The sequence below is a fragment of the Carcharhinus amblyrhynchos genome, chromosome 7 (assembly GCF_965287045.1).
Source record: "Carcharhinus amblyrhynchos chromosome 7, sCarAmb.v2.hapA, whole genome shotgun sequence".
NCBI lineage: Eukaryota > Metazoa > Chordata > Chondrichthyes > Carcharhiniformes > Carcharhinidae > Carcharhinus > Carcharhinus amblyrhynchos.
Window position 1 is genome coordinate 47945137 of NC_137330.1, and position 12560 is coordinate 47957696.

The 12560-nt window shown below is 41.5% G+C and overlaps 1 long non-coding RNA gene across 1 annotated transcript in view; it reads right to left on the reverse strand.

Moving 5' to 3' along the window:
• Positions 1-6205: 6205 nt before the first annotated feature.
• Positions 6206-12560, reverse strand: part of LOC145345450 (uncharacterized) — an 82396-nt gene continuing 76041 nt past the window's right edge. The window contains exons 2-3 of the long non-coding RNA XR_013887068.1: positions 9389-9507; positions 6206-6790 (exon numbers count right to left, since the gene is read on the reverse strand). This is a non-coding gene — a long non-coding RNA (uncharacterized LOC145345450). The remainder of the gene's footprint in view (positions 6791-9388; positions 9508-12560) is intronic.

Consider the following 12560-nt stretch of genomic DNA (forward strand, 5'->3'; position numbering starts at 1 on the left):
GAGGCTAAGGAAATTTGGTATGTCCGCTACGACTCTGACCAATTTTTACAGATGCACAATGGAAGGCATCCTTTCTGGATATATCACAGCTTAGTATGGCTCTTGCTCTGACCAAAATCGCAAGAAATTACAAACAGTTGTGAACAAAATCCACTCCATCACACAAACCAGCCTCCCATCCATTGACTCCATCTACACTTCCCGCTGCTTCGGAAAAGCAGCCAGTATAATCAAGGACTTCATGCACTCCAGACATACACTCTTCCATCAGGAAAATGATACAAAAGTCTGAGTTCATATACTAGCCGACTTAAGAACAACTCCTTCCCCGATGCCATCAGACTTTTAATAGACCTACCTTATATTAAGTAGACCTCTCTCTACATCCTAGCTGTGACTGTAACACCTATATTGTGCACCCTCACCTTTCCTTTCCCCTATGTACCCTATGAATGATATGTTTTGTTGCATAGTGCACAAGAAGAAATACTTTTCACTGTATCCCAATACACGTGACAATAAATCAAATCAAATCAGTACTGTTGCTTGTCACAGATATTGCGTCACCTGCTGAGTTTTTCCAGCATTTTCTGTTTTTACTTCAGATTTCCAGCCATGGCAGTATTTTGCTTTTACACTAAAAGTTGCACAACAGGTTAGCAATCCATAAATAAAAAAAAGACATGCACTAGTTCTGGAGGTACAGAATTGAGAGGTAGGGAAGTTATGTTAAATCCTTATCAAACCTTGTAAGTACTGTGTTCTGTTCTGGTTGTCATATTACAGGAAAGATAAAGAGGCACTGGGGATGGTTCAGAGAATATTTACAAAGATTATGTCAAAAATGTGTGCAAATCATATCATGGAAAAATTGACAGGCCAGGTCTAAAGTAAAGGCTGAGGGACAATAAAATAGTGACTTTTAGAATTATGAAAGGTTTTGATAGAACGGACAGAGAAAGAATGTGTCCTCTAGTGGAGGAGAGCATAACTCTCCTGCAGGTACATTGACCAAAGACGGTGTTGTCAATCATGGACTTCCATAGAATTGTTCCATGATTATACTTGGCAAAGTACTGCAGTGGTTTACCATTGCCCTCTGCAAGATGGTTGACCAGGAAATTCTCTCACTCTTACACCTATCACTAAGTGAATTGAAAGGATTTACCAGCTAATAGTTGATCTGTTTCACCATATTGAGAACACACCTTCCATGGCTACAAAGTCCTGAAGTGGAATCTGAACTAAGAGTTTGAGGTAATGACACTATCATTGCGCCGCAAGATCCCACAGACTATAACTAGTGGCCATCCACATAAGATAGTTACCAATAAACCCAATTGGAAATTTGGAAGAAAATCATCATACATAGTGGTATACTAGATCTGGCAATGTGCAGTGATGCAGGATTAATTAATGGCATCATCTAGAAGATGTTCCTAGGTAGCAGTGATCATAACATGATGAATTCCATATTCAGTTTGAGGAAGAGGGAAGTGGTTCAAAGACTGGTGTTTTAAATTTAATTAGGGCAATCATGAGCATGTGAAGATAGGGTTGGTTGAAGTGAATTGGAAAATTAGGTTGAGGGATAGATCAGTAGAGAAGCAGTGGTAAACATTTAAGGAGATGTTTCAGAATACTTGGAAAAAAATACGTTCCAGTGAGAAAGAAAGTTGAAGGGAAGTTAAAATAGTATCAAATTGTAATACAAAGTCTATAATTCCACAAAAATAAGTGGCAGGTTAGAAGACTACACTCAATATAAAGAACAGCAAAGAATGATAAATTAGAAGAAGAATAAAAATTAATAGGGACGGAAAAATTAGATACAATAGAAAGCTATCCAGAAGGCATTTGACAAGGTGCCAAAGGCAAACCAAGACTTTATGCTAAAGGGGGGTAACATATTAGCATGGATAGAGGCTTGATTACCTAACAGGAAAGAAAGATTAAGTATAAATGGATCTTCTTTGAATTGGCCAGGCGTGACAAGAAGAGTGCTATAAGGAACAGTTCTGGGGTTTCAACTCTTTACAATTTATATCAATGACTTGAATGAAGGGACTGAATGCATAGTTGATAAATTTGCTACAAGGTAGGGAAGTAAGCTATAAAGAGAACATAAGGAGTCTCCAAAGGAGCACAGATAGCTTTTGTGAGTGGGAAAAAATTTAATAGATGAAAAATGCAAACTTGTTCACTTTGGCAGAAAGAATAGAAAAGCAACATATTACTTAAATGGAGAGAGATTGCAGAACTCGCCAGTACAGAGGGATTTGAGTGTGCTGGTACATGAATCAGGAAAAGTACGCAGGTACAGCAAGTGATCAAGAAGGCAGGATAGGGTGTTATTTTATAAGGAAAGATTAAACAGGTCAGGTCTATATTGATTGGGATTGAGAATTGATCTTATTGAAACATACAAGATCCTGTGGGATGGTCTGGTCCTGCTACAGTGAACAGAGATTTAGATGAGCATTAAATGCTCTGTCCTCGCTTGCAATGGCAGACTGGTGTGAAAGGCCAGAAAATTGCGGCCCTTATCTTATCAGAATCAAGTTTGAACAGACATTTTGTGATGTTTTTCCAGCGGTGATGTTGCTTACAGACAATCATTGATGTTCAACTTTTGTTTATGTCACATTAGACATAATGTGGAAATGCCAGTGTTGGGCTTGGGTAAACAGAGTAAGAAGTTGTACAACACCAGGTTAAAGTCCGACAGGTTTATTTGATAGCAGAAGCCACTAGCTTTCGGAGCGTTGCTCCTTTGTCAGGTAAGTGGGAATTCTGATCACAAACAGGGCATATAAAGACACAAACTCAATTTACAAAATAATGGTTAGAATGTGAGTTTTTACAGGCAATCAAGTCTTAAAGGTACAGACAATGGGAGTGGAGAAAGCATTAAGCATAGGTTAAAGAGATGTGTATTGTCTCCAGACAGGACAGTTAGTGAGAATTTGTAAGCTCAGGTAAGTCATGGGGTTGCAGATAGTGTGACATGAACCCAAGATCCCATTGATGCCGTCCTCAAGTGTGCGGAACTTGGCTATCATCTCTGCTTAGCAACTCTGTGTTGTTGTGTGTCATGAAAGCCTCCTTGGAGAATACTTGTGCAAAGATCAGAGGCCAAATCCCATGACCGTTGAAGTGTTCCTCAACAGGAAGAGAACAGTCTTGCCTGGGGATTGTCCTGTCTGGAGACAATACATATCTCTTTAACCTGTGCTTAATGCTCCCTCCACTCACATTGTCTGTGTCTTTCAGACTTGATTACATGTAAAGATTCCAACCACGATTTTGTAAATTGAGTTTGTATCTTTATATGCCCTGTTTGTGAACACAACTCCACTTACCTAACGAAGGAGCTGTGCTCTGAAAGCTAGTGGACTTTAGCCTGGTGTTGTGAGACTTCTTACATTGGACATAGCCATAGAAAATAGAGGCAAGAGTAGGCTGTTTGGTCCTTTGAGCCTGCTTCACCATTCACTATGATCATTTAACTCAATAGGCTGATCTGACCTCTCCCCTACCCCTTCCATATTCTTTTGTTCCCTTTATCTCAAGATGTGAACAGCCTGCCAACATCCAAACATATATTAATAAAATCAAATGTACATCATCATGTATAATCAATCAGGGAAGTTGGTGACACATTAGAGGCAAGAATTTGAAATTGAAATCATATGGGTTCCACTGAGCTGGCTGTAGATTCACTGCCCAAGAAGTGAAGGCGAAGATTTCCTCCATGGTAGTTAAGAGAGAAATCAGGAGGGCAAAAAGGGGACATGAGACTGTTTTGGCAGATAAGGCAAAGGAGAATCCAAAGAACTTCTACAAATATATAAAAGGCAAAAGAATAACAAGGGAGAGAGTAGGGCCTCTTAAGGATCAACAAGGTCATCTATGTGCGGATCCACAGAGATGGATGAGATCCTAAATGAATATTTCTCATCAGTATTTACTGTTGAGAAAAGCATGGATGTTGGGGAACTTGGGGAAATAAATAGTGATGTCTTGAGGAGTGTACATATTACAGAGAAGGTGGTGCTGGAAGTCTTAAAGCGCATTAAGATAGATAAATCCCCAGGACCTGATGAAGTATATCCCAGGACAGTGTGGGAGGCTAGGGAGGAAATTGTAGGTCCCTTAGCCAACATATTTGAATCATCGATAGTCACAGGTGTGGTTCCTGAGGATTGGAGAGTGGCAAATGTTATGCTTTTGTTTAAAGAGGGCTGCAGGGAAATGCCTGGGAACTACAGTCCAGTGAGCCTCACATCTGTGGTGGGTAAATTGTTGGAAGATATTTTGAGAGACAGGGTCTACAGACATTTAGAGATGCAAGGACCGATTAGGACAGTCAGCATACCTTTGTGAGTGGAAAATCGTGTCTCACAAGTTGAGTTTTTTCAAGGGGTAACCAAGAAAATAGATGAGGTCAGTGCAGTTGATGTTATCTACGTGGACTTTAACAAGGTACTGCATGGTAAGTTGTTGCATAAGGTTAAATCTCATGGGATCCAGGGTGAGACTTCTAAATGGATACAAAATTGGCTTCTTGACAGAATAAGAAGTCTCACAACACCAGGTTAAAGTCCAACAGATTTATTTGGTAGCACAAGCCACCAGCTTTCGGAGTACTGCCCTTTCATCAGGTGAGTGGGAGTTCTGTTCACAAACAGGGCATATAAAGCCACAAACTCAATTTACAAAATAGTGGTTGGAATGCGAGTTTTTACAGATAATCAAGTCTTAAAGGTACAGACAATGGGAGTGGAGAGAGGGTTAAGCACAGGTTTATGAGATGTGTATTATCTCCAGCCAGGACAGTTAGTGAGATTTTGCAAGCCCAGGCAAGTCGTGGGGGTTACAGATAGTGTGACATGAACCCAAGATCCCAGTTGAGGCCATCTTCATGTGTGCAGAACTTGGCTATCAGTCTCTGCTCAGTGACTCCGCGTTGTCATGTGTCGTGAAGGCCACCTTGGAGAACACTTACCCAAAGATCAGAGGCCGAATGCCTGTGACTGTAAAGTGTTCCTCAATAGGAAGAGAACACTCTTGCCTGGTGATTGTCGAGCAGTGTTCATTCATCCATTGTCGTAGTGTCTGCTGGTCTCCCCAATGTACCATGCCTCGGGACAGAAGCCAGAGGGTGGCTGTAGAGGGTTGTTTCTCAAACTGAAGACCTGTGACCAGTGGTGTGCCTCAGGGATCAGATCCACTGTTATTTGTTGTTTATATTAATGATTTGGATGAGAATATAGGAGGCATGATTAGTAAGTTTGAGGATGACACTAAGATTGGTGGCATAGCGGACAGTGAAGAAAGTTATCTTCAATTGCAATGGGATCGTGATCAATTGGGCCAGTGGGCTGACAAATGGCAGGTGGAGTTTAGACAAATGTAAGGTGATGCATTTTGGTAGATTGAACCAGGGCAGGACTTAACCCATTAATGGTAAGGCGCTGGGAAGAGTTTCAGAACAAAGAGATCTAGGAGTACATGTTCATAGCTCCTTGAAAGTGGAGTCACAAGTAGACAGAGTGGTGAAGAAGGTATTCAGCATGTTTGGTTTCAATGGTCTGAACAATGAATACAGGAGTTGGAATGTCTTATTGAAGTTGTACAAGACATTGATAAGGCCACACTTGGAATACTGTGTGCAATTCTGGTCCTATTATAGAAAGAATATTATTAAATTAGAAAGAGTGCAGAGAAGATTTACTAGTACGCTACTGGGACTTGGTGGATTAAATTATAAGGAGAGGCTGAATAGACTGGGAATTTTTTTCTCTGGAGCGTAAGAGGTTGAGGGGTGATCTTATAGAGGTCTATAAAATAATGACGGGCACAGCTAGATCAGTTAGATAGTCAATATCTTTTCCAAAAGATAGGGTAGTCTAACTAGAGGGCACTGGTTTAAGGTGAGAGGGGGGAGATACAAAAGTGTCCAGAGGGGCAATTTTTTCACACAGAGGGTGGTGAGTGTTTGGAACAAGCTATATTAGTAGAGGTGGGTACAGTTTTGTCTTTTAAAAAGCATTTAGATAGTTACATGGATAAAATGGGTATAGCGGGATAAGGGCCAAATGCAGGCAATTGGGATTAGCTTAGGGATTTTAAAAAAGAAAGGGAGGCAAGGACAAGTTGGGCCAAAAGGCCTGTTTCCATGCCGTAAACCTCAATGACTCTATTGCACATTCTATTTACACCTCTGGGAACTGCATTTCAAATTAATTGGATTGGATCCTGGATTGATTTCCCTCTTCATCCACCATAACGTCTCGTCCTGATTAAGCTCTATTTAATTAATCTTGCGTCGTTAGCATGTTTTTATTTGCAATTTTCAGCAGTGCACGGTTATCAGCGTTAAAGTAGTGCTGTCGAGATTAGAATGTGTGTTTCCATTGTTTTTGGGTTGCTGTAAAACTACGTTTTGTGCTGTGAATGGGATAATTTCCCTTTCCTCCCTGAGGAACCAATAAACTGGCTCCAGGTGCAACCAGCCTCGAGGCTGTTGAGTACTTCAACAACACAGAATGTCCCTGGGTTTACAGACCCCAAAAATAGTTGTTCCAAATGGAAACAGGAATGCGTCCAGTAGGGATAGTCTGATGAGCTTAAGGTACACGATGGAAGCAAGGTTGATGGAGTTTTGAGTCCACTTCAGACATCTGCCGTGTCTGCCCCGAGGGGGCCTGATGATGGTATCAAGTGTATCTCATTTCTCTGATACGAGTTACCATGATCAATTGAAAGACTCTCCAGGGATTAAAATCTAAGTAAAAAAGTAATAAATGGGAAGCAATTAGTTTAAGGTATCAATGAAGTCTTAAAGATAGACAGAGGTCACTCACATGGTTTATCAGGGTGATATTCCAACATGGTCAAAGACTTTCTCCCAGTGTGTCAACAAAATTCAATTACTGAATAATTTCTCTGGCAATCATGTATTGTTTGTCACAACTAACGTAGACAAATTGCAATAGCATAAAATGTAAGGATGGATTTTCATCATGGCAGTGAGAATTCCCTGCTGATTCAGCAGACCCAGCTCCATGGAAATGTAAGGTAAAAAGTAAAGTTTATTTATTAGTCATAAATAGGCTTACTGCAATGAAGTTACTGTGAAAATCCCCTCATCGCCACACTCTGGCACCTGTTCTTGTACACTGAGGGAGAATTTAGCATGGCCAATGCACCTAACCAGCACATCTTTCAAACTGTGGGAGGAAACCACAGCAACCCATGGAGACACAGGGTGGACATACAGACTCCGCACAGACAGTGACCCAAGTCAGGAATCGAACTGGGTCCCTGGCGCAGTGAGACAGCAATGCTAACCACTGAGATCTCCACGTGCACAGAAGAGTGATGGTGGTTGAGGGGTGCGTGTGGGTGGGGTGCGTGTGGGTGGGGGGTGGGGGGCGGGGGGGTGTCATTATCAAATCAGATCTACAAAAGGTGGGTTCTTGCTAAGCTGGGCTGTTTAGAAGGACACCTCTCCAAGACTTCAGCCCAGTTTTATGAAATACTTGATAGACTGCCTCACCCCTCATCTCCCCATCACTACGATGCTACCTCATACCCCTCACACACCCCATGGACCCTCATACCATCTCATACCCCATGCTGCCTACATTCCAGCTCATACTGCCATGCCAAATCCATGCCACCTTAAATCCCATGTCGTTTATGTAGTCACTCGCCAAATATCCATTATTCGCAGACTCTTGAGTCATGTGGAGATAATTAAAAAAAACTCAATCAATCTGACAGCTCTCACTTATATGCACACGACAGAGAAAAATTATTTTCTGCATGAAGCACACTCAAAGATTTTAAATCCACATAAGTGCTCAATCTGCCCAACTAACTCCAGTAGCCCCACTGCCATTTTATGTCACAAGGTGGGCCCCTACTAGGGAGGAAGTCCCATCTGAAAAGTTGCTAGCCAATCTGATTGGCTGACAGCTTTCCAGGCCCTCCAGGCATATCACTGCAGTGGTCGGAGGAGACACTACAGCGAGTTGCCTGGCACTTGGTTCCAGGAACAGGTTGCCCAGGTAAATGGCAAGATTTCTAGGGTAGGAACTGCCTGATACGGTCGAAAGAGAGATGATCAGCATCTCGGGAAATTGGCTAGTGGGGGGGAGGGTGATCTGGAGGTCATTGGACCTTAAGAGGACCTTCCCACCTGAGATCCAAGTATCTTTATTTACATTCCCCCACCCCAAACATTCATCTACCCGCCTACGTAGAAATTGTGCTGGAGTGGAAATGGTCATTAAGTGGCCACTTAAGGACGTGACTGGGTCAAGGGTATGCTTCTTGTCTGAGGCCCTGCCCATGCCAGTATAAAATCAATACCAGGTAGTGGCAGGCAGGAACCTGGAGGGAGTGCCCTCCATGCAATTACATGCATGGGAATGTTGGCGGGGGGGTAGGTGGTATGTTAAATTCTGGCCATGACTCCATGGCCAAGGAAAGTCTGTTCATGATGCAGTGAAACAGGTTTAGTGACAACCTATAAATTCTCAGAAGGTATGCTGGTGGCAGGCATAAGAGCAGGAGAGATTCCTAGTTGGTCATCTGATGGAAAGAACTTGGAGCCTCCACCATCACCGTCCAGAGCTGCAGGCTACAACATGCATTTAAGTATACATTTTCCACAGCAACTTGGGCTTCTTAGGTGCCATGAGACTCTGCTGGCTGGACTACCGGTGTGGATTAGATTGGTGCTCACAGAATGGGATTTGATCCTTCCTCCAGCTGGGCTAGATTCTGTACCTGCCTCCTTGTATTACTTATAGTCGAGATTGTGGCACTGTGGATCAGGCCTGCTTTCAGCAGAACACTTCAAAAAGAAGAAAATTTTGTGGTAAAACATAAAACAAAACTAAAAATAGTACAGAAAAGAAAATTAAATGCTATGATTTTATAGTAATCCATCTTGCAAAGAATATGCAATCTCTATTAAAAAAAACACTTACCTAATAATGACCATTACAATTCATTTACAACATTTCTGGCATGTTGTCAGTCTAATGAGACATATTACAGTGTACATGTGCACAAACCTATTTTCATACTGGTTTCGCAGTTTTGGTAACTGCACCTGATTATACAATGTACTCGACTTTCCTTTCCCAGCCATTACCCTGCACACATCTGCATACAGGCACAGACAGTGCTCATAACTGGAATTCTTGGGACTGTCTGGTTTCCCAGGATCCTTAGGGGATATAAACTGTGCACATTTGGAACAAGAGAAAGTACATGTTTTCATCAACAGAAAAGACCTGCTTTCTCTGAACTTACTGCATACTTTCAATACTTCATCACTCAGATGTTTGGCAATGTCATAATATCCTACCATGGGTTCTCTGTTCCGTCTCAATTGGCAATACCACGTCTCTTTGCTCACCTACACGGTTGGCTGGTGGGAAACAGCCATGGCTGGAACCCTTGGTTTCCTCTTATGTACTAGTACACCTGCCAAAGAACAGTACAATCAGATGCAGCATTTTAAAATAACAAAACTTAGAATAGACTATTAAATCCAGTAGTTGCTTCATTGTGATGCGGTGGCTACATTTAAACCCTTGACCTTGGTATACTGTTCTCTGCACTCCTCATTTAAGAAGGTTCAAATGTTTGATTCCACACCTGAAATGCTAATCTGTCTTCCTCTTTCAAATCATGCTGTTGAGATAGATATCATGTTCTATTTTTACTTTAGATTGTTAATGAGTCATTAGACCAGAGGTTGTATGTGCTGTAAATTGGGTGCCCTAACCCTCACACTTGAGTTTGTGATGTTCATTTCCACAACATTCATTCTCACCGTGAAAGTAATAAGATGGACATATTCCATTCTCATTGACTTAAGATTTAGTCAATGTTTTTCATTTGCCCCAGTTCACGCAGAATGCATGGATCAGTACCTTTGAATCACTGAAATGAAGAGTTCCCACAGGGTTCTCACAATTTGCCACAGCGCTTCAGCAGATGATCAGCAGAATCCCTGGAGGAATGACAGAAGCAGCCATTTCAACCTTTGACCAGGCATTCTGCCAAAGTCATGGCAGGAGAGAATGGGGGAACAGTCAGTTCCCAACTGCCCACCATAACCTCTGTAAAACCTCCAGCTGTAAAAATCCATCTTAGCGATCTCCATCATCAAGCCACAAAGCGTGAAGAGACCATCTAGCCCCTCAAATAACCTTTTCAAAAACCAGGAGCTAAATGTTGTGATTCAGTTGTTTTAGTACAAAGCTTTATGTGATCATTGAATCATAGAATCCCTAATGTGCAGAATGCAGCTATTCTGCCCATTGAATCTTCACCAATTCATTGAATCCAACAGAGCATCTTTACCCAGGCCCAACCCCCTGCCCTATCCCCATGACTCCACATATTTACCCCACTAATCCCCATACCTACACATCTTGGGGCAATTTTACCATGACCATTCCATCTAATCTGCACATCTTTGGACTGTAAGAGGAAACTGGAGAACATAGAGGAAACCCATGCAATCACACAGATAACGTGCAGGCTCCACGCAGTCACCCAAAGCTGGAATTGAACCTGGGTCCTGAGGGCTGTCAAGCAGCAGTGCTTACCACTGTGCCACCGTTTTAGTCATATATTCAAATCAAACCTTTCAGCTTCTCTTAGAAATCGTCCATTACAGGGTAAAACATTCAAAAAATTCAAATGAAATGAATCACTCATTTCTAAAAGTAACCGAACAACAATTATGATCCATTCTGTTCAATTCATCCCAGTTTTCATCTGCAAATGACTCATCTGTTTCTCCAGGAACAGGGGAATCATTGTATTTCATGCAAGCTTTAATTACCTCTTTCTACCTATATCCCTATAATTTTCAATACAGTACTTAACCAGATAACTGTCCAGAGCTGATTAGAAAAGATTCATCAATACTGCATGAATTCTTTTGCTCGGAATTAAATGTACATCACCTCCATTTTGGGGGAATATTCTAAACTGTGACCAACAGTGATGTGGTAAGAAATGTAAAAAAAGAAAATTATGAAGCATCAGAAGAACTTTTGGATCATCAATTCTATCCTTTCTACATGTCATATGCAGGGCTTTACAATTTTGGACTATTTCCGCAGTTTCTTCTGGAATGTTTCACCTTGGGTAGTCTATCCAGTTCTTCAGTCAGGCTTCCTCAACTGAATATCATTTCCTTCATGTTCATAATTACTGTTACTGGGAAGTTCACATCTGTGTAGTGTACGTTTCCATTACTTTTATTTCCTCACCTTAAGTGGCAAATTAGTCTGCTGCATCAGTCATATCCTGAAAGGACTAATTTTCAACTTTGCTACTGCAAGTAGACTTGTATTAACACTGCAATGAAGTTACTGTAAAAATCTGCTAGTCGCCACGCTCCAACACCTGTTCGGGTATACTGAGTGAGAACTTAGCATGGCTAATGCACGTAACCAGCATGTCTTTCAGACTGTGGGAGGAAACTGGAACACTCGAGGGAAACTCACGCAGACATGGGGAGAACCTGCAAACCCCACACAGACAGTCGCCCAAGTTGGAAATCGAACCCAGGTCCCTGGCACTATGAGGCAGCAATGCTAACCACTGTGCCATCGTCCCGGGCTTCTCTTGTTCCCAAGTCATGAAACAATCTTCACCCACCACCCTTCTCCCCCTTCTCCATCATTTACCATACATTTTTAAAAATTACTTCATGGGATGTGGGTGTCGCTGGCTTTCTGCCCATCCCTAATTGCTCTTGAATGAGTGGCTTGCAAGGCCCATACCACAATATCGCTACAACGAGCAGTTTCCAGATCCTGGCATTTTGACTTGCTCAAAGCTGCCTCTTTTGTTTTGTTTTTGACTTTTTAGAAAAACTTTTTTTGTTGCATTAGCATCTTCAGGGGACAAGGGACAGGAAGATTATAAGAAAAGGCAGATGTACATTGTTAAGTATTGGCATTTCACAAACAATTCACCTCGATGCTCAACTTAAGAGTGTCAGTGTGGCATCAAGAACCAAAATGAGTGTTAAAGAAAGTATGAGGAGATCTCAATGCTATCTTCATCTGTTTGCTCTGATATCTGAATTGACCCACTCTCCCTTCAGGTGAAATATATATGGAAATGACACTGAAAGAAATGGATAAATTGTGGAAAAAAAATCATGCAAACGTCATTTTAAAATAAATTGCATTTGTAGCTCATGTCTCTTATTATAGATTCTTTAATAAAGTAAATAAAAACGGCACCAAAGAAAGAGAGGAAAACAGGGCCATTCCAAGTTAAATATTATACTGGTGTTGTTGACTATATAGACATGTCAAAGTCCATTTGTTGCAAAAAAAATAGGCCTATGGAGTGACAATGCAAGGCTGTCTGGTCTTTTTTGATCCCATTTCTGACCTTTTTCACTTTATCTAACTTAAGTCAGCAATAGGGTGTTAACTATGGGGTAAATAAGCAGTTACTTCCTAAAGCAAATCAGTGAGAATTGGGTTTGTTTTGGAGGTCTC